Genomic DNA, 19,480 nt, shown 5'->3' on the forward strand with positions numbered 1-19,480 from the left:
TTTTATATGTATTGGTGGTCTTTTTTTATATGTATTGGGGAGGTTGGGCTTTTTTGTATGTATTTGGGGGTTTTGTATGTATTTGGGGAGGAGGGGGGTTGTATATGTAGCCCTGTTTTCCCCACCCCTAAGTGAGATCAGGGGGTGGTGACTGTAAATAGCTACTGGTGCTGCCCTTTTACCTGTTTGGCATGCAGGAGCCTAAGCCTCCGCCTCTGGGAGCCTGGGGTGAATTACTCTTACCACTTACTACTATATGGTGCAGTGCCTCCACCTGTGAGAGATCCCAGCAGAGTGGGATCAGCCCCTCACAGGACACTCTTACAATGAACCATACAACTTAGTAAAATAGAAAAGGGCTTTACTGTAACATAACATATCTCTAAGATAACATCTTATAACTGTATTGTAATATCTTATGACTCTACCAACATAAGGCACAACTACCCACACACCTTGCAGGGCTGTAACTCCACACCCTGTACCACACACCGTGTCCACAGCACCCCAAGGTCCCACACCCAACCTCCCTGGTATGTGAGACAGCGCTGCCCACAATGTGTGTGTACTTTGTTGGTGCACTTAGCTACGATACCTGCCCAGTGCGCCAGCACCCGGGCCCGCTGATCTCTTCGCAAAGGATCCGCCGATCCCACGATGAATCCGCCTCTGCATGGGGTGGTGGCTCGCCGGACCATCCCACCATGAAGACAGTCTCTATCACTGAAGAGGTCTGTTCCCAGACCAAACTTGCCAGGCCACGTTGCACACAGCTGTGTCCCTGACTATACTGGAAAACACCTGACTGCTAAGGGGATCCGTTCCCTATCTAGGGCATGTCCCTGTAGCAGCTCCAACCTTTTAATGACTGGGGCCTAGCTGAGGCCTAGGGGATTACGGCCTAGTGCACTGGGTACCTGACCCCTGCACACACAACCTCCCCTGCCTGTGTCCCAGCTCCTACTTCTGTCTCTCTCCCAGCGCGCCAAAATGTATTTCTCTCTGCAGGGCATCTGTGAGCCCCATTGGCTGTCTTGGGTCAGGTGGGTGTATGCCCCCTATGCCTCCTGGGGCTTGTAGTCCCCGTCTAGGGTCATTAACATTGGTGCCGCGTGCGCCTAGCGTGATGCGCATACGCAACTTTGTAATGGCCGACGCGTTTCTGGCACTCCACTGCGCATGCACGACCTCCGGCTGAATCGTGACCTCTCGCGCCAATCCCAAAATGGCCACTGCGACTGCTCCGCGCATGCGCAAGCACTTGGACATGGTGGCGCCCTGTGGAGGGAGCCGCCGGCGAGCCCGTCGCCTCCCCGCAACACCCCCCATGACAGCGGAGGCAAGGGGGGGGAATGGAGGACCAGAGGGGACCTGGCTACATATACATTTGCGGGTTGTAGATTTTTTTTTGTATGTATTTGGGGGTGGGAAGTTTTTTGCATTGGGGTCGGTTTTTTTGGTATATATTTTGTGGGGGGGAATTGAGTGTGAGTGGTGTAATTGACGGAAGGGGGAGAGGAGAGAGGGGGGAGAGGAGAGAGGGGGGAGAGGGAGTGAGGAAAAGAGGAAGTAGGTGAGAGAAATACATGGGAGGCGGGGGGACAGGGATTGAGGGAGAGTGGAGTAATTGATGGAGGGGGAAGAGTGAGCGGTGAGATGGAGGGGAGAGAAATACATGGTAACAAAGGGAGGGAAATAGAGGGGGCTCGCAACACTGGCTCGGTGTAAAATGGGGCTCGCAACACTGCCATTTAAGTAAAAGTTGCGCCCTAAAAAACAATTTCATGGTAGGTGTGCTATGTGAATGGGGGGGGGGGCTGCTCCTTGCATTTGTCCTGGGCCCCAAGATTTCTGTTGGCGGCCCTGACCTCAGTAGTGCCTCTTTTTTCTTTGTCGAAGAGAATACACGAATAGACTATCCCTCATCCAGGCGGGTGTTTGCTGGGCACCCGAGGCAGTTTCACCGAGTCGTGCGAATGCACCTTTTCATCTGCCATAGCTCTCCACAGAGAACATAAAACCCAATGTTACTACATTATCTAGCAGCAGATACAATGTACACTGGTAAAACGTCACTGCTAAAATAAATCAGTCTGGTTAAAATGTTATAATAAAACCACAACCTTTCCAACCACCGTTGTAATTAATTGACGCCTGTCACAGACATGACATCACGGAATATTAAAGTTGGACCGCAAAGTGATGCAGAACACTGAACATGGCAGCACATGGAGGAAAACAAGTCAATTTCTTGGTATCATTTACCTTAGTTATTTTGATAATTGTATTGATATTTTGGCTTTCCTTGATATATTGAGCACACACCATTATTACTGTACCTTACATGAAACATTCAATCTATAGATTTTTTTTTCCATTAATTAGGGTGTAGCCTACCTTTTCTAATAAGGAATGTTTGGACACTGAAATGACTGCAATACACATATAACAATAGAACAGATGGTAGACAGCACTCAAGAGAGATAACCGATTGTAGTGCAGGGGGCAATGGAACCTAGGGGACCCTAATTCCCCTAAAGAAATGGTAGTTTCCCCATATCAGTGAAAACAAGTCACGCCATGTCAAAATGCTGACATCTTCAGATCTGTGATGGCCACTGATGAAAGGGAGAGGACATGAGACATTGTACATGTGTGGCATCTTCTTCTTATGGTTCCCTGCAGGCACTGTTGGCAGCTGCTCTCCTCTGGTCCTTTCAGTCTGATTTATACTTGTAGTAATGAACTTGGAGAGCTAATGGACTCCCCACCAAGGCATCTTTCATCCTCATTCCCAACACTCTCAATGCTTTTCAGCATGAGTTATTGTCACACAACCCATAAGACCCAGTCCTTAACAGAGCTTTTACCCTGTCACGGCAGATGAACTGGCTTTGAGCAGCCCATCAATCTTTATTTGAAGTACAATTCAAAGCCCCATGCAGGCCAGTTTAAAACCATCTGGGATCACTGCGATAACAATGTACCTTTCAACTGTGTGCTTTGAACGTGGCTAAGTAAGCTGAAGCTCTGACAGACTTCATGGACTGGAAGGCACAGCCTGAGGCGATGGTTGTTTTCACTTTCCTGTTGGTTACCTGTGTGCGGCAGTCGTGGTGAGTTCTAAGAGCCTCACTCCTGTGCAGATTCAATATCACTATGTTACATATGTAGGTATTGTACCCTTCTACATTTGGGTAAACATTTCCCTGAACAGAAAAGAAGCGGTATACATAAACTGCATTTCTGTTTCTCTTCTTATATGATTTTTGTATTATTGATTTTTTGGGGGGGGGGAAAGGGAGGGGGGGTGATAGTAGGGGCCGCATGGCCTGGTACAATGATGGTTAAGCCTGCTACCATCAAGATGATGACCCAGTCAAAATGGTTAACATGCCATCAGGGTTATATAATGGCTTCTAACCCTGCTAATCTATGACCGATGTTAGGTGTCTGTTTTTACTGTTTATGATGTATCTGTGGGTTTTCCTCGTGTTTCTGTGTGATTCATGGTATGCCTGGGCCTGTAGCAATGGCTAAGTGGCCAGCATACAATGAGTCAGAGGGCTAGTCATTGTGTGGGGGCCAGGTGCAGTGCAATGGTGAGGTGGGGAAGGACATGCCCGTCTGCTGGGAGAATACACACTCCAAAAGTGGACCATTGTTCTCTCCCCAGCCGGACATCTACCCCTACTGGAGGTATAGAACTAAAATCAGGAACCGGGGCCTAGGTCCGAGTATTGTCAGTTTTGTATTGTATTGTATAGAGTATTGGTCAGTTCCAATTTCCCATGCTCCCAAGCCCTGACCCTAGGGTCTGTCCTTAGGCACTGGCACCGCCCTCTGCCCTGATTGGTTCATTCCAGATGCACCCCCATCTCCTGCTTGGTTCAGTGGAGGAAAGGTCTCCACTGACTGGTTGGCACCCGGTTCTCCATATTTCCAAATGGATGCCGGAAAACTATGCCGGCGCCGATCAGAGCTCCACAGTTGTTCATGGTTGGTCTCAGTGTCTAGAGACCAACGAAAACGTGAACTGTGTGGACCTGGAATGGCCATCCCTTGTTACTGGGATAGCCTGGAACGGCGGATCAAGGCGCCATCCAGGGCAAGCAAGCTTTGGCGGCACCCAGTCAACACTTACTGTACTGTAGCGAGCGAGGAGTCCCAGTAACCCTGTTTTGGTGAGTTGTTGCTCTGTATTCGGTACTGTGTTGCTCCCTGTTGTCTCCAGCCAAAATAAACATTTATTTAACTCGTATGGTCTGCCTGGTGATTTGCAATCCCATAGAGTTTAGTCAAACCCACCGTAATTATGACAATGATATATTTTTTTTGAAATCAAAAAAAAGAAAAACAGCAGCACACAGCCAAGGGAGCCAGCGTCAACATTGTAATAAATATATATATTTATTGAGACATCACCAAAAATGAGGTACACTTTTTGGTGATGTCCTCAATAAATATATATTATTTCTCTAACCTGCGGCTGGTCACGCCTTCAATAAAGACTCAAGATGTGGGTAAGGACTGAAGGAATATAAACTCAGGAAGAAAATGTCAGTATTATGTCTTGTTGAAGATACTTACCTGAATAGACATTCCCAATGAGGCTACAGAGGTGTAGAATATCTTCATCCACTGTGACCTTCAGGAGTGTTTTTTGGTTACAGAGAAAAGCACAAGACCTATCACTGTTTTGAATCCATAACCCACTCTATTTAAGAGTCCTCTTTGTATATACTCTCGACATTAGTATTTAAGTTTTTGTCTGGAACTACTTGAGCAACCTATTATCCACCTTTGACTTTACTCTCTCTAACTAAAAACAATAAAGGGGATATTTAACCTCTCTTATACATAGTAACTTACATAACTATTCACAGTGAGATCCATCTACTTCAACTCCTCCTGGGATCTGAGTTCCAGAAGGTTTCCTCTTACTATTTATAGTCTAGTCTGATGTCACTGTCTTCAGGCAGAAGGGGGTGGGGCTTAACTTCGGCTGTGTCACCCGAGCACCATGCAAAGGGGAAGGGGATTTACTCTGTGTGGGCCTATACTGTTAACCGCTAAAGGCTATAGTAATTCCAAAGAGGGGTTACACCAACTAGTATAAAATATTCCAAAAACTAAAATAAACAAGAATGACCCAATGAGTGGAGTTGGGTAATAAGCATTTAAATATGTATTGTGACATAGTCCCAGGATATTAGGCAGCTTTATGTCCGATTTAGATCTGAAAGTGCAGACATAGTGTAAAAGGGATCCATTCCACAGCTTCACAGTTACTGAGGCTGGTGGATGGGAAATCCAGACCAGAGCTTACGATAGTTCTAATTCCCCTCACCTGCTCTCCTAATTAAGGAACAGGTAAATATGGTAGATAGGTTTGCTGGATCCCGCTCTGTCCTAGAGCCCGGGGGCATCGTTGCTCCCCTGCATCCAGTTCGGGGAGGACGCTCCCTTCACGTATCGCAGTACCCAAAAGAATTGCCTGGACTCACTTGGGACCGAGTTCCCACCACTACAGTCAGTCTCTCTCCTAGAGCCTGGAGGCTGGGAGCATCACAGCTCCCCTGCATCAAGTTCGGGGAGGATGCCCCTTTCACATATTGCAGTATCCAGAAGGATTGCATGGAAATTCTCGGGACGCTGTCCCCATCTAATAGATAAGGACTCAATGTTATTTTGTTATATATTTGTGTTATTTAAAGCTGGAAACTGGCTTAGCCAGCATGCCTTGTAGACAGGTATATGCTGTGAATTAGTCTCCTGAAAGGAGTAGGCATTCATTCTATGATTTTGTTTCTTAAAGTGACAGTGTGCCTGAGATATTGTCTGTCACCGATATAAGAATAATCCACTGAATCTTAATGGCTGAGTGCCTCCAATGTGTATCTGTTAAAGCCACAGTCCCCTACTGGGATGGAATAAAAACAGGAAGAAGCCTGAATTACGCAATATGGTGCTAAGTATTACCCCTTTGTCTCTCTGATAACCCTAGAAGACAGTGTCGTGAAATGCTGAAAGAGAAGGCGTGTATTTTAATTATACCAATGAACCAGTAGAAGTGGCATCGTTCCAGATATGATAGAACTAACACTATAGGGTATTTACTATATTCAGACATCTTTTGATTCAAAAGGAAAGCCATAAAGGTGTCACTGAGTCTGATGGAGGGGGGGAAGGGGGTGTTTAAGGACATGATGAACTTATCCTGTTCTCAATGCACTGGATTTTTAGGATAAAACCCATGCATTTAGGATATTAATTTAGAATTTAACAAGAGGTGTGTTCTGATGTCAGACACGCAAATTCTCATCTTTCATGCTGCAAAGACCTTTGGATGGAATCAGATATTGTTATGTGGTAATGTACAGTACTGTATAGAATTTCTGTTTGATTATCCAATTATTTTATGAAACTGTCTGCATATACTGTATTGTACTGTATGTTTCTTGTAACATTACTTTTGTAACTAAGCCCTGTAATATTTTTGTATATTATATCTAACATTTTTATAAGTTGTCTTTTGGCACTAAATGAATTTTGCATATTTTGAAAAGTGTGAGGATCAACTTTAGGTCCCGCTCCCGTGCCGTGCCCCGTGACACAACTGGTGATGTGCTTCACGCTAACAGGATTGTGCGCAGGCTCCGTTCTACTGTTGTCAGGCAAAAGCACTCAACAAGGAGTTAACTCTGACAGCAGGATATCATCTCATCTTCCTCACCTGCGGTGCTCACTCTGCCTCCTGACGATCGAGTGGGCGGATGATATCCTCACTTGCAGCCTTTCCTCTGATTGGCTTACAGCCCTTTATATGCTCACTGATCCCTGCTCCAAATCGGCTGAGCATAGTAGTCCTTACCTGCGACAAAGTGCTACCCACAAGCACCCAGCTTGCCTTGTCCTGCTTTGCCTTGTGCAATCCCGCTTAACCTGTCTTGTCTCTTAGTACCCTCGGCCTCAGATTGTACCTGTACTCACACCATCTCTACTGCTGGACCTCGGCTACACACATCGACCAATCTACCTCTCCAATCCCAGAAGCACGGCAAGTATCAATACTATTCTACTTCTCCTACCCTGACCCGGCCATACGACTATGAATCTGCACACCGGACGCAGTCTCGCGGCTGCAGGTTGGTGTATACTAAAATCCCCACCTCAGCCTAGCGGTTCTGTCCTGTTTGTGGTGAGCACCCAATACAGTATGCTCAGCCCCACAAACATGGACCCTGCTGAGGTGGGTCGAGTTTTGAACATGCACGCTAACATGTTTGAGAATTTAGAAAAATATCTGGACCAAAATAACAAAGTATGGAGCTACTCCAAGTGACGGTTCAATCCATCACAGATCAGGCACAGCGGACCTCATTGAATTCTCTTCCCTCAGCAGCGGATGTCCCAGAACCTATTCCTACTGCAGCAGCTTCAGAACCGCGACTTCCTGCACCTAATCGCTATGGCGGCAATCCTCTTGGCTGTCGCGGGTTCCTTAACCAATGCTTTATACAATTTGAAATGACTCCGTCCCGTTTTGTATCTCAGCGATCTATGGCGTGGGCTTCACCCATCTGGGAACAAAGACCGGACCTCGCTAGAAACATAGCACGCTTCACCAAGGAGTTCCGCAGAGTATTCGACACACCCGGACGCAAGGTAACTGCTGCTCCCTCGCTTCTACATATATCCCAAGGTACTCATTCAGTGGCCCCATACGCGGTTGAATTTCGGACGATAGCCGCTGAAACCAGATGGAATGATGAGGCGTCGGTAGCAGTATTCTGGCAAGGCCTGACTGAAAATCTTAAAGACGAACTTGCCACGCAGGAACGGCCCACTGAATTAGAGGAGCTCGTCACCTTATGCAATCGGATGGATCAGAGATTACAGGAGAGAAAAGCCGTAAAAACTCAGCGCACGCAAGGTATGCAGCCTGTGCATAATCACTACGCAGGCGCCGCTACCCTTCCTCCTCCGGACCCTTAAGAAGCCATGCAGCTCGGAGGCAACAAGCTATCAGTGGGTCCCCAGGGCACAAGTCACCTCCAGAGAATCCCCTGGTTCAAATTCTTTCATTCGAAAAGTTTAAAAGAAAATTAGCCTGGGTAGGGCCTGAAAGAGGAGGGGGCTTATGGAGGTTGCAAACAGCCGATATGGCTGTGGGACTGAAGGGAACAGGCTTTCAAAGGCATTGTAAGGTAACTTTATGGCCAGGGCCTGGATTATCCATAAGGCACGTGCCTAGAGGCCCCCAAAGTTAGGGGGCCCCCATAGGTTGCTGTGGGCCAGTGCTGCAGCTCCCCAGCTCCCCATGCCCAGCCGTCACTGTCTGTCATACTCTCTCTCCTCCATTCGGCATGGGATCCAACCTCCGCCCGGCTGGAGGAGGGAGCTGCAGAGTCCCCGGACCTCACCCAAGATAAGGTGTGTGTGTGTGTGTGTAATGGTGTGTCATGACGACCCAGGTATATGAAGTAAATGCTGCACACCTTAAAAAATGGTTAGTATGATACAATTAGCGGTGCTCCCGTGCTTGAACGAAAGCCTGTTTCCAGTCCTAGATCAGTAGCAGAAGGAACACAGGGCTCAACGGATTTCTGCAAATCTAAGCTCATTTATTGAGCCAACACAACGTATCGACCTCAAAGGTCTTTATCAAGTGACATAGTAGCAAGCCAACATCAAATGACACCGCAACGTCACATGGTGATGCATTGCCATGACAGGCGACATCACATAACACCGCAACATCATAAGGGAGCGGCGCTGCCAGAGGAGGGCCACCTTGTCTCTTTTTTAGGAGGTTTGAGGTTCCTCCCTGTTCTCTTGCACCATTATATCAGTACATTATTTCCAATTTTCACTTTGTGGAGTGCTACCTGACACACATCTTTTTTTTTAATATAATAAAACCTTAATTTATGGTTTCCTTGAATATAATATTTTGCTGTTGTTGTTTGTACTTTGCTTCTGTGAGCAAAAAAAAATACAGGCGTGATGACAGCCCTTCATTCTACACCGAAAATATATCCTATATTTTGACATATTTATATTTATGCACGAGTGAGCGGAGGTACAAATGTTTGCTTTGCACCATTAACTCATTGCGTTGGCATTTCCTCTCCAGCGTAGTTTCTATCAGTGTGATAAACATGAAGTGACAGCAGCTGAGGAGAGGATAGTCAAAACGGCTGCAAGCATCAGCACAGAAAGAAAACGGGGTCTGGACATGTGGCTGCAGAATGTTAGGGAACAGAGAGGCTGTCAGATAGGAGCTGGATGCAGCACAGAGCTGACAGCCAGTTTAACCTGCGTAACTCTCAACCTATTGATTCACTTCTGCAAATATACAAAGATAGAAACTGACAGCAGGTAACCACTTTGCTACTTGCCCTATTTTCTCAAGTGCTGTCAGTTTCTGACCCTATGGGTTCATTGAATTGTTCTTTTAACACCCCAAGCATTGCATTTATTTACGGTATTAACCTGTAGCATCTGTACTGGGAGGCTGTTCCATAGGTCCACTACTCGTTCAGTGACGTGATACTTCCTTACGTTTCATCTGAGCCTTCCACCCTCCAGGCTCATGACCTCTTTTATTCAGCAGTGGATATTCACAGTTGAGTGCAAATAGCCGCACGGCTATTCGCACTCAGTAGGAAATAAAATGGAAAAACATAAAAATCCCAGCCAGGAATCGAACCCTGGTCCACTCTGCTAATGGCCTGGAGCATAACCACTGAGCTATAAGACTTTCTGATGCTTTTATAGTGAATAAAGGCAGAGAAACCTATTGACATTACAGTGTTCATAGCCGCAGGGCTATTCGCACTCAGTAGGAAATTAAATGGGGAAAAAAAGACAGAACACTCCCCTATTGACATTCTATACCCCCTGCATCTGTAATCAGCGCGGCTTTAGGCTGAGTCCCCAGTCAGCACTGTGGCACGTGCCCAGCGGGGGGGCGGCGCATGCACAGGGCTAGACCGTGATCTGAGGGGAGAGAGAACATTTGCGACGGGAGGGGCCGTGGCGGTAGGTTTGCGGGGGCGTGGCCATGACGTCCAGCAGCTGGTTCGCCGTCATTGGCTGAACCACCGGCGGGGGCGTGGCCACGCCTCCGTCGCAAATGCCAAACTCAAACTCCCCTGCCTGCCTGAAAACCTGTCGCGCACCGCTGGGGAGAGGTGCGTGACAAGGTAGGGACTGGGACCGGAGGAACTGGGTGTGCGGGGCTTGATCGCACAGACGTGCGCTGTAGTAGTTAGTGGGGCCGCAGCCTTAGGAGCCGCTTACGCATGCACGCGGAGGCGTGTGGAAATGCAGGCGACAGGCAAGTTTAAATATACACGCTGAGGGGAGCGGAGGAGCGGTCACGTGATAGCAAACATCCAATGGGGATGAGGGACTAGCCCCGCCTCCCGCCCCACCTCCGCCACACCTTCGTCCCGCCCCCACAAGCGCGCTCACGGCCTCACCTGTCAGGCCGTGCGGCTATTTGCACTCAACTTAACTGAGTGCGAATAGCAGAGCTGCTATGAACACTGTAATGTCAATAGGCTTCTATGCCTTTATTCACTACAAAAGCATCAGAAAATCTTATAGCTCAGTGGTTATGCTCCCGGCCATTAACAGAGTGGACCAGGGTTCGATTCCTGGCTGGGATTTTTATTTATTTTCCATTTTATTTCCTACTGAGTACGAATAGCCGTGCGGCTATTTGCACTCAACTGTGAATAGCCGTGCGGCTATTTGCACTCAACTGTGAATAGCCGTGCGGCAATTTGCACTTAACTGTGAATAGCCGTGCTGCTATTTGCACTCAACTGTAAATAGCCGTGCTGCTATTTGCACTCAACTGTGAATAGCCGTGCGGCAATTTGCACTTAACTGTGAATATCCACTGCCCTTTTATTCAAGCCTTCTTCAGTCTTTAAACAGATTTCTTTTCCTGTGGGTTGCCCTCACTTCAACTATTGGTTTAAAGCCTCACCTTTTTGTAGGATGTACATGTTGAGATACTTTAGTATTTCCTGATAAGCATTATGATGCAAGCTTTGTGTCATTTTGCTTGCTTCCCTTTGCACCACCTCTGTTTGTGTATATGACCGTGAGAAATAAACACATGAGAACTTCTTACTAATGATATGTAAAGTTCCATTACAGTACTTTCTCCCTCTTTCAGCTGCTCATACCTTTCCATTGGAGAAGGATTATTTTATTTTGAAGAGATCCCCTTGACATCTCTGGGGATAATTAAAGGTGTGTGTAATAGGGTGATTCTGCTGACATTTGTGGGAGTCAAATGATGTGTGTAGGAATGTGACCCTGACACTTAAAGGGGTGATTTCATTGAAGTATATAATGGAAACTGATTTATGTAAGAGGGCAATCGAATTAAATTCTGCAGGGTCAACTCGGTTTAAATGGATAATATTTTCAAGAGGGTGAACCTATTGAAATCTATGTAAGAAGCAAGGCATGATGAAAAAAAGAGGATGGCATGCTCAAAGTAAACAGAGACCAGGATCGACAATAGGTGGTAATGTGCATCTAATGCTGCAGACCCAGGGTCATGGGTAAAGGAGACTGAATGCACATGTCACCCAAGCATGTCGGATCTCCTTCTCACCCCTTGATCTGGATGAAACTCTCAGCTCTGCAGGATGTAGTATAGAAAGCAGCCAGCACAGAGACTAATGACCTGAACCTGAACTTCTCACATCCCATCCTCACACACAGGGCAACAGGGATTTCCCCCTATTAACTAGTGAGGTGTGTGTCTTTGGAGTGAGAAGACGACATGGGATACAAATAAAATCACAGGCATAGGGTTAACGAGTCAAGGACTTGTCCCTGCTAGCTATTTGTGACAAAACACTACCATTGGGACCTGATCCTGCACTATTCCTCCAGCTAATCCCAAGACGACTAATGAGCTTGATAGGTATTAAAGGGTCTTGACGATAGCTATCTGAAGTTCTGATTGAGAGGTATGAACCCGAGGAGGACAGAAGGCCCCTATTCCATATGCTGGGAAACGGCTTCTCGGCGCTGGGGAAGAGTGTAGGCCCTTTACATGAATGGGACGAAAATCTTCTCCAGTCCAGGAAATCGGCATCACAGCATATTGAATCAGAGCACCAAGGAAGAAAAAGACACACTCCTAGTGCAGTTTGCTGCCCTGGCCTCTCAAGCAAGCCGTTTATGCTTTCTAAAGTAGCCCGTTTTTAATGTAGAATTCTCTTTATAGATCTGGTTGTGCTGTATGGGGTTTTATTTGTAAGGTAAATAACGGTGTCAGTGTACCTGTCATAGAAGTGATGAATTGCACACTGGGGTTTTGTAGGAAGAATTGCACGGCGAAACATTTCCAGTGTGTTTCTCCAAAAAAATAAAAGCCCTTTCATGGGATTCTTGCTTAATAAGTGAACAGCAACAAGAAAGAGAACTGGCATATCCAGGAAAGCTTAAATAGATAAGCACAGAAGGTACCGAAAGGGAAGTTAATGAAGACATTAGAGGATTAAGGCCCACAACAGAGAGAAATACAGATCTAAAGGTGAGAGCAGCATCCAGACAAGTCAGAGAAGCGGCTTAAAACATTCATCTGAAAATCTATTACTGTAATTAGACACATTCCAAAAGAAAGCTATGTACAGAAGAGCACACAAGGAAAATAAAAATGAAATGGTTTGGCAAAGCCTGAAGGAGGATCCCTTGAGATTCAAAGCTTGCATATTCTAAATTGCGTAAAGTATGTTGGTTCAATAGAGGAGCCTGTTGACTGTGCGACAGGCATTAAACCAGGCCTGCACAACACGCAGCTCACGGGTCGCATGTGCCCGTTCTCACTGTGCGGCCCGCGACAGCTTTGCCTGCTTTCCCCCTCATACTCCCTCCCGAGCCTGCTCTCCTCCTCCTCCCCCCCTCCCACCCCTGAGCCCACTCTCACGAGTCTCAGAGGAGGACGGCAGGGTAGGAGTCTGCTGTTAGAGTGCGCGTGCGCGCTTCTTCACTCATGTGCAGTCTGCCTGCTCTGCTCAGTCTGTGTAAGGGCGCCACGTCTCCTAACTCCCGCAGTGTCCCGTCCCTCGGCTCCGACGCCCGCCTTCTCCACTGCCGAGGTGCGCAGGATCCGGACCCTCATCTCCTCCCTCCGCCCGTCATCTGCTGGATGCGAGTGCTCGCATTTATGTCCACCCCCACTGACTCCAATGATCTTGATCCTCCCACACCTGCCCTACATCCAGCCTCAGCCTAACAGCACTCTACCTACATCTGACCTCACAGCTGGTAGTTTCCCATTGGCTCCTCTCTGTATATAGTGCAACCAGCCCTGAGCTGATTGCTGAGCATACAGTAGTCAGTCTCTGGTTGTGCTTGCTACAAGCTACCTCGCAGTCTGCTCTTGTCGTTCTGTTAAAGACCCCTTGCTTCGTATCCGGATTCCCGACTTCTGGCACCCTTGAACCCCGGCTTGCTCTACGGACTTCTACCTTCCCCTCTCCTCGACCCTGGCATTGGACTTCAATTACTCTTGACCTCTCCAACCCTGATTCTGGCAAGCACCTCTACGTTCCTACACTCTCCTGCCCTGACCCAGGCTATCCACAACTACTCTGCTTACCGGACCCGCCCACGCGGCTGCAGGGTGGTGGTTTACCTGTATCCCCACCTCGGCCTCGCGGTCCAGTCCGGTTTGTGGTGAGCACCCATATATTCCCGTGACAGTCTGCTGCCCGCCGCCGCCTAGACCGATGATATGATGATGTGAGATGCAGGGGGGTGGGTGATGTCAGGTGCAGGGGGGGAGTGTGATATGAGATGCACAGGGGAGGGTGATGTGACATGCAGGGGGGAGAGGGTGATGTGAGATGCAGGGAGGGGAGAGGGTGACATGAGGTGCAGGGGGTGGGATGTGTGTAGTGTGCAGGGAGGTAGTTTGTGATGTGGAGGGGGACTATTATGTGTGCAGGTGAGGGGGAGAGATGGGGGTGTGAGAGATAGAGGGGGTCTCGCAAAGGCTGCCAACACTGGGGGGGTGGAAACTGTTGTCCTGAGCCCCAGGAAAGCAGTTTATGGCCCTGTCTTGTATGACCATCCTCTTATCTACCCAAGCACCTCTTATCATCATATATCTCCCCCAGCATCCATCATCATCCTCATATATCTGAGTGGGGGAGATGATATGATGATGAAGATCTGGCAGGGGGGAGAAGATATGATGAGGATGAGGGGTGCTGGGGGAGATATAGGAGGATGATGATGAGGGGTGCTGGGGAAATATATGAGGAAGATGATGAGGGGTGCTGGGGGAGATATATGATGATGATTGGGGGAGATATATGAGGATGATGATGATGAGGGGTGCTGGGGGAGATATATGAAGATGATGATGAGGGGTGCTGGTGGAGATTTATGAGGATGATGATGAGGGGTCCTGGGGAGAGATATATGAGGATGTTGAGGGGTGCTGGGGGAGATATATGAGGATGATGATATGGGGTGCTGGGGGAGATATATGATGATGGTGATTGGGGGAGATATATGAGGATGATGATGATGAGGGGTGCTGGTGGAGATATGAGGATGATGATGATGAGGGGTCCTGGGGAGAGATATATGATGATGAGTGGTGCTGGGGGAGATATATGAGGACGATGATGATGAGGGATGCTGGGGGAGAGATATATGAGGAAGATGAGGGGTGCTGGGGGAGATATGATGATGACGATGATGATGACGATGATGAGGATTTTACCCGTGCGGCCCAAATCTGTTTTCATTGGAGCCGTTCGCCCCTTCTCACTTTACAAGTTGTGCAGGCGTGCATTAAACAGTAAGTGATGGTTGTTACCTAGTGATAATACCTATTGCACCTTGGTTAATACTGTAGACTGTATCTCTAATAGCCTGTTTTTCATATTAACTTTCTTTGTACACAGCAAAAACAAAATAGATCAATATAGCAGTGGAATGTCTGCGATCTGCATCTAATATCTGGAGGTGAGCGAGGCTGGTGCCTCTGACACATGTCTAACCTACCGGAGCATTGTGCCACGCAGCTCCCCAACTTCCCCCAGAGCCTGAGAGCTTTTTGGAGGACTCCCCCCCCCCCCTCACCTGAACAATCGCACAAGCACATAAAAACTATTAAAAATAAATAAATAAACTTTGACTTTACCTGCCCAGTGGAAGGTTACCTACCTTAGTGAATTTCGGAAAGGTCTTAAAATCAAATGATACTCTTGTGAACCTGCTATGGATCTTTGATGCACCCTCCCCCCACTCTCTCCATTATGTTCCTTACAAAACAAAACCATTTCAAACATGACCTCCATAAAAATAGTACCTCAATGTCAAAGGACTGAACTCACTAAAAAAGAGAAGACTTGCACTTCAAGAATTAAAAAAAAAAACAAAAGGTGACATATTGTTTATTCAGGAAACACATTTCAACTCTCTTTCTCCGCCAAACACGTTTAAGAGTATTTTCCCTCAAGCATACTATGCATCATTCTCTTGTAAAAAGAGGGGAGTTGCAATTTTTATTAAAAATAGCGTCTCTTTAATCCCCAATACGGTGCTCTCAGACCCAGAGAGTAGATATTTGAGTCTTCAGATTTTTAACATATACGCCTCTAGCGAGAACCAAATTATCTTCTTGACAGAAGTACTGGAATCTCTGAAACAGCAATCCCTCTCCTCCATGATAATAGCAGGAGACATAACCATGGTGTGCTTTGCACCAACAGGACAAGTCCACTACCCCGGGTATCATCCATTCAACTCAAATTCAAAAAGCTGCCAAGAAATTAAAGGAACTGACTACACATTTTTCACAGCTCCACATCAGACCTACTCTATTATTGATTATTTTCTGGGTACCAAAAATATTCTACAGGCATCTTCCCAGATGAACATAGGCCCAATAACTTGGTCAGACCATGCCCCTATTGACCCAACGCTCTCTCTCCCCTTTGTTAAAAACAATTCATATAAATGGAAACTAAATGACTCTCTATTGAACTTTCCAGACATAGAGAGAACAATTAAACACAAACTATCCAACTATTTTAAAATAAACAAGGTCACAGTTTCAGCTCTCGCAATGTTGTGGGAAGCCCACAAAGCATCAATTAGAGGTGATCTTATAGCTATCATCATACAGGGAAAAAAATAAGCTGAGACAAAATAAGGAAATAGATAAAATTATCAAACTAGAACAACAGCACAAAATTAACCCTTCAAAAAACTTTACAAGCTACTCGAGAAAATAAGAACAGAGCTTAAGCAACTCCAACTGGAAGAGGTAGAGAGAGCGTTAAAATGGACTAACCAACAGTATTACGATTATGGCAATAAGGCTGACAGGTTACTAGTTAACAAACTTAGAGGTATGAGAGTTAAATCTCAAATCTACGAAAGTCACCTACAATAAAAAAAGAAATAGTTAAAGAACTCACAAATTTTTACTCAAAACTATACAACTTAGAAACCCTGGGGAAGAGCCCCACAAACATCGAGGCAATCTCTCAATATCTAGAACAATGTAACATGCCCGTTTCATCCGAGGAAGATACACCAGCCCTGAATAAGAACATTTTTCAAGAAGAGCTATTTGAGGCGATCAAATCCCTGAAGATAGCTAAGACACCAGGTCCAGATGGTTTTTCCAATCTTTATTATAAAAAATTTCAGGCGATTCTGTCTCCATACATATCCTTGATACGTTTCATTCTTTCTTAGAAGGTGAACCAATTCCAATTCCAATTTCTGTGGCATTTAGCCATCATCCACAAGGAAGGTAGTGACCCCCTTCAATGTGGAAGCTATAGACCAGGGGTGTGCAAAGTTTTTTTTTGCGCCCGCCTTGAGTGTCAGCTGCAGATCTCACCCCCATCCCCCCCTCCGCAGTGACGTGTCATCAAATGACGCAGAGGGTCTCGTGATGTGACATCACGTGACCCTACAGCGTCATTTGACGCCACATCTTCCATGACGATGTGTCACGTCACATGACCCCGTGGCGTCATTTGACGCCATGTTATCATGGCGACGTGACCAGAAGCCGGCTGAATCCCAGTAATTGAGGTTGCAGAGACCTCGGGCGGTCCCCCGGCATTTAATTTAACGCAAACCTCTGCAATAAGCCAATATCTCTACTCAATACAGATTAAAAAATTTATAGCAAGATCCTGGCGAACAGATTGAACCCGATTCAACCAAGGTTAATACATATAGATCAAGTAGGTTTTGTCTCGGGTAGACAAGCCTCAGACAATACCCGAAAGATCATAAACATTATCGACCACGTGCACCTGACCGGAACGAAGGCTATACTACTAAGCCTAGACGCTGAAAAAGCATTTATTAAAATAAAATGGTCATTCCTAGATCAGCAAAAGAATTGAAGCTTCAGGGCTCTACGGATTTCCAAAGAATTTATTATATCACAATACACAACGTTTCAACCAACAAAAAGTGGTCTTTCTTCACTTGAGAAAGACCACTTTTTGTTGGTTGAAACGTTGTGTATATTGTGATATAATAAATTCTTTGGAAATCCGTAGAGCCCTGAACCTGCAATTCTTTTGCTGACTTTGGAGTTTTTCACTGACAGGGACTCCCCTGGATCAGGAGCGCCGGTAACAGCAGGTATCTGTAATCAGTTTATGGTGTGCAGCATTACTTTTGTATTTTGCATTCCTAGATCAGACCATGCTAAAATTTGGATTTGGGTGCACTTTTCTGGAGGGAGTTAGAGCTCTCTACAAGAAGCCCACAGCATATGTAAAACTCCAATTGAGGAATTTAGATCCAATTATGATAAGAAATGGAACTAGACAGGGTTGTCCCTTGTCTCCGCTGCTCTTTGCCTTATCAATCGAACCCCTAGCGACTAAAATTCGGGATGAGGTCAATATACAAGGAATCCCCTTAAACAGAATAGATTACAAGATCTCTCTATTCGCGGATGATGTTATATTAACTTAGCTAGCCCACAAACGTCCCTTCCCAACCTCCAACTCCTTTTAGACCAATGTGGCAAAGTTTCAGGCTATAAAATAAATTATGAAATATCCGAAGCCCTATATTTATCCCTCCCTGCTTCAGAGCTGAAGCTCCTTCAAGCGAATTTCAATGAAAAATGGAGCTCCTTCCATATTAAATATCTAGGAACCAAGATTGCAAGTTCATTTAAAACTTTATATCTATGTAATTCCCCTCCCTATTTTTGACAAAATTACAAAAGATCTACCTGTGTGGTGTCCTGGAACAGGATTATATATTTTCTCTGTTCTCATACTTCCAGCTCTACCCAGGGAAGTTTCATGTTTTTCCCCTGCTCTGATGCAGCCAGGGTTGCCCTGGCAACCTCCCCTTTCTCTTTGCCATGAGACCGGTTTAGCTATGTTGTTCCTCTGCCCCTTTCTGTTTATGGAATGGTCCTTTGACTCTTCTTGCTTGTCACAGGAAATGTGCTTTAGATCTAACTAGCTGACTTAGTGAGTAGATGCTTCCTCCATTACACCCCTGCAAGGCCATCCTTTTTTACCATTGTCACGAGGGGGTGGCTAGCCCGGTAATAAAGGGGTTACCACCCAGCTGGCCACCCCTACCATCGTGTGGGAGGCGAGGGGTTAACTGTAATAATGGTCAATATGTGTCTATATTCCCCTGCCTCCGCACAAAATCTATTCCCCTTTGGTTTTAATGTATTCCTGTTCGTACAGTGTTTACACCAAGCACATACACTGGGATCAGGTCGGGAGGGAAAGGGTTAATGGTATTTGAATGTTTATGGCCCTTTGTTCCCCTTCCCACCTTTTCACCCACAAATTGCCGGCACTGTCCCATAGGTCGCCATTGGAGCTCCATAGGTTTCAATGGAGATTGAGAGGTTTTTGGCCCTATACCTAGAAAGACCAGCAGATGGAGCCCGAGTGTATGAGCGGAGCTTCCCCATTGAAATGAATGGACCCATGCTTTTCAATAGGAAATACCTAGAGCACGCTTTCTAAGAACACAGGGGGCTATGCACTAAGCAGTGAGCTTTTGCGCCGGGCTGAAAAAAAATTGCACGTCCGTTAAAAAGTGAAGCCGGAGGCGCGATTCACTAAGGCCTTGAGCCCATTTTCTATAGGACGTGCCAAAAACTGGCCTATCGTGCGTGCTATTTATTTTCCTTCTGCTAGCGCACTGAAACTTCACGTACGAAAGCTGATAGAAAAAAAAGTCCGCCTGTAACATTTGCATAAAGATTCTGCATCTCCATGCACGGCTGTTACAGGCGATCGTGCATTAACAATATTCATTTTAATAATAGTGTAGATGAGCAGGGGGTCTCTGGAGCTGAACCGCATTGGTTTCAGGTCCGGGACCCCCTACTTCAGGAGATACAGGCCCCGTTATGGGGTGCCGGTTTCCCCTGCACTTTTAAAGCTTCCGCGTCACGTGACCG

The sequence above is a fragment of the Ascaphus truei genome, chromosome 6, assembly GCF_040206685.1.
Source record: "Ascaphus truei isolate aAscTru1 chromosome 6, aAscTru1.hap1, whole genome shotgun sequence".
In the NCBI taxonomy this organism is placed as follows: domain Eukaryota; kingdom Metazoa; phylum Chordata; class Amphibia; order Anura; family Ascaphidae; genus Ascaphus; species Ascaphus truei.